The following is a 4,531-nucleotide window of genomic DNA, read 5'->3' on the forward strand; positions in this document are numbered from 1 at the left end:
ATCGAGGCAACTAATGTCTGAGCCCCATAAATTTTGCATTTTGCATGCTTGTCTACAATCATATGACACGTGCTCACTTTTTCATGAAATTTAGAGCTTTCTTTTATAGGGTTTTCTTTTTATAGATTTATAGGGTTTTGGGTACACTATATCAAGGCCGTATTATTAAATGGCCCTGTTATAACTGTCCAAATGCAAATTTTCAAAAATTTTTGATAATTATTTACGTAGAGTCTAAAGAGCTGTACTGCAGTGATTTTATTGGTTTTGAGTTTAAAACCTAGGTTTGATTGACAGCATTAGTCCCAGAGGCAAAGTTGTTCAGAATGAGGAGATCTATCATATGATATGAAGATCTAGTGTTTGTGTGAATATATGAACATGTTCTACAACTTGAGGTCATTTTCTATAGAAATATTGTGTTTTTGAGGCCTTTTTAACTGTTATAGCGCCACCTATGGTCCGATCTCCATGACATTTTGCGTGCTTATTATGCGTCCTCTTACACATGTTTTCACCAAGTTCCGTAAAGTTTTGAGTTTTCATTTAGGTTTTATAGGCTTTTGGGTATATTTGGCCACGCCCCATTTTTAAATGACTATAGCTAACCAAAGGACAAAATTCAACTTTTTTTTTTGATAATTATTGATCTAGAGAGTCCAGAGAATATTATTGCAGTGGTTTGATCGAGATTGAGCAAAAAACCTAGGACGAGTTCGCAAAAGTAGGTTTTTAACATATTTGAGAATATTTAATGAACGATTTGATTGAGAGCAATGGTTTTTGAGGCAAAGTTGTGCATTATGAGGAGATTTGTCAAGTGATATGCACTACATGCATGAACCCCTAATTATGGATGGTCTACGGATGGGCTACCAAGACCTGCAATGGTCTTCTATCTTATTGCATGTCTTGTATGTGATTCATAATTTCCTAATACCGATACAGTAGCCTAGTTTGCAACATCTGATAACCCCATATAAAAAGAGATGATTCAGCCTACTTTGTAAAAGCAACAGAGATCTTCCTCCAGTATTAAAGGCCTGATGGTTGAAACCCACCATCCAAACCCATTTCCCTGATTCATCTCATTCATTACAGCCACTTCCTGGCCAGCCCCCCCATCCTCTCCTAGCAGATTACATGATCTAATCTCACCCCCCTATCCAGATGCAGCTCTGATGAATGTCAGCAATGCCCAGCAGTACGTTCTAACAGCCACAGATCATGAGCTCTATTCAGCTCCCACAGACAGGAGTTGTGCAACAAGATGGGATTGCAGCTTTGACCCTGTGAACTTTTTTGAGAGTGGTTTGATTCGAGGTGCATGCTATTGTGTTGGTAGGTTTTGTCTGACTTGAAATCACACTATAAGAAAAGAATAAATGAGCCTGCAGCACTTTACAATAGTGCAGCTGATTTGTGAGTACATGTACTGTTTTTTTTTTTTTTATTGTAATCTGTTGTGCATGTGTGTACATACAATACATATCTTGGCCTAATATGCTTAAACTAGTGCCCTAAAAAGTTGCACAATATGACACAATCATACCCAATAAGAACCAATTTGATGTTTAATTTGTAGTTATTGGCAGGTTTTCTGAATAATTAGATCTCACTATGGATTGGCTACCAAGTAAATCATAACTAAATAACAGACAAAATGTCCTGCTGATTTTTATGGTTGATTAGAATAAAAACTTTTAAACAAATTTTATATTACACACGTAATATATATATATATATACAGTATCTCACAGAATTTTTTTTTTTATTGTAATCTGTTGTGCATGTGTGTACATACAATACATATCTTGGCCTAATATGCTTAAACTAGTGCCCTAAAAAGTTGCACAATATGACACAATCATACCCAATAAGAACCAATTTGATGTTTAATTTGTAGTTATTGGCAGGTTTTCTGAATAATTAGATCTCACTATGGATTGGCTACCAAGTAAATCATAACTAAATAACAGACAAAATGTCCTGCTGATTTTTATGGTTGATTAGAATAAAAACTTTTAAACAAATTTTATATTACACACGTAATATATATATATATATACAGTATCTCACAGAAAAAATATTTACAAAAATGTGAGGGGTGTACTCACTTCTGTGAGATACTGTATATATATATATATATATAATCTAACACTAATAAAATAAAAAATACAAGTATATAAAAATAGTTTTAAAAAGTCAGGACTGGTATGTCTTACATAATTAAAATAAGTCTAAAATATTCACTGTAGTAAGATATTAGTTTATAATAGCCTGTAATTAAATTAAAAAAATCGATTTTTTTATTATAAATGAAATAATAATAAACTATTCAAAAATATCAGAAGTATCTCTGTGCTAAAGTTGTTTGACCTTTCCTGAAGAAATACAGAAAAAAATCAGTGTCATTCAGTCGGATTCATTGTTCTTCGCTCCACGATTTGCAGCAATTCATGTAATCTGATTCCCCAAGAATAACATAATTTGCGTGCTTGTTGACAATGCATTGAATGGAAAAATGAGGATGAGAAAATAAGATCAGGAAATTGTTTGTTTATTAGAATAGATGTCCATAGTCACAAATCTGACTGGACACTTGCAATTATCAGCAAGAAATATTCATCATTTTTAAGAAGAGACTGCAGAATTTATGTAAAAACTGATATTATTCGCTTTATACATTGAACTCGAGTTGACTGTGACTTGCCTTCACAAAGACAATATGGTAAACATGTGGTAATGGTTCTCAAGGTGTCCTCAAGCGCCATTTGTAACCAAGGATGCTAATCAAGAATGCTCACACTCTTTGTTCTTCTAGACTTCTTCTAAATGCTGCCCTCAGCCTTCAGAATAGACACCTACAATGACTATTGTCATATAGAGGTGTGTGATAATTGAATTAGATGCTCCATAGGGTAAAGACTATAGATATAGAGAGGTCATAAAGCTAGACATGGCTCCACATCCTGCTCAGCACAAGGTTTTCAGCTTTGACCAACCTGAGAAGCAGATGGCCTGGAGGGCTTCAGAACAATACAGCCTGATTGGGTGGATCTGCTTAACACACGGCGCTTTTCAGAGCACACAGACAGAGGTCTCATCCACTGTGGTGGTCTTTCATCATGTCAGAATGTAGCATCTTGAGATAGACTGTAAGCATTCTTTCAGGGCAAGGAGAGAGAAAAGAAGACGCATGAACAAAGGGACTGTGACTGAAATATACTGAAGGGTTTCAGTCGGGGTCATGCATCGATGGAAGAGATATACGATATGATGTAAAATGTGCTCAAGATTTTATTTATAAAGAGACTTGTGTGTATGCTTGAGCAAATATAAATGGCCACAACTATTTGCTAATGCACAGCGTCAATTAGAATAGCAGTAACAATAACAATACCCAAAAAGAAAAAAAAAGAGAGATTTGCACGAGCTGTATTTTCTATGTATACTATACATCTTTTGTAGATTTTCAGCTAGTCCCAGTACAAATACGCTCTAAAATGTTTTTTTTACTGCATTATATTTATTTTCCAAACAGTTAAACTTTTGATTGACAAATGTTTACTTATTTTCCCTTATTTGATTTGTAAAATTCACCACATTATTAATATTTTACATTATTAACGTTTTACATTGTTGTTTCAAACTCTTCCAAACACAGTTGTGTTTTTGTGTAACACAAAGCAACATAAAAAAGGTTAATTTTGTCCATACTCAGAAAATGAATGTTATTTTAGCTTTATGTATGCTATTAATATTTTAAATAAACTTTTACTTATTTTTTTTATTATTTTAATTTTAGTTTTCAATTTGTATTTATTTTTATTTCAGTTAAGAGTTGTAGCATTTTTTTTCCAGTTAGTTGCCAGTTCAAGTTTCGTAAGTTTTTTTTTAATCTACTATTTAGATTTTATTTTATTTCAGCTTTATTTAAATAAACAAAATAGATTTTTAATAGTTCCAGTTTTAGTTAACTATAACAGCCCTGCATAAACCATTATAAAATGGTCTTTACATTATATACATAAAAACGTAGTCACGTTGACACAAATGTGTCTTAAGTCGCTTGGGTATATTTGTAGCAATAGCCAAAAATACTTTGTATGGGTCAAAATCGATTTTTCTTTTATGCCAAAAATCATTAGGATATTAAGTAAAGATCACGTTTCCATCAAGATATTTTGTAAATTTCCTACTGTAAATATATCAAAATGTCATTTTTGATTAGTAATATGCATTGCTAAGAACTTAATTTGGACGTGGTCCAGGGTCACATATAATCTGTCAAGATGTGTCACATAAGGTTTGAACTCAATGATGAGGCACAAGAAAACATTTGATGTCATTGATGCCAGACATGATATGTCTTAAAGCATCATATTTGAATTAACACAAATTATTCCTTGTGACTTTCTTGTGACTTTCAATTGTGACTTTCAATTTTGCTTGTTTGGAACAGCAGCTATGCTAATTATGTCCCTATTTGTTTCTCTGTTTTTGCCACGGGATTGACATCCCGTGGTAA

This window comes from Sinocyclocheilus rhinocerous, unplaced genomic scaffold, assembly GCF_001515625.1.
Source record: "Sinocyclocheilus rhinocerous isolate Xijiao unplaced genomic scaffold, SAMN03320098_v1.1 scaffold140, whole genome shotgun sequence".
Lineage (NCBI taxonomy): Eukaryota > Metazoa > Chordata > Actinopteri > Cypriniformes > Cyprinidae > Sinocyclocheilus > Sinocyclocheilus rhinocerous.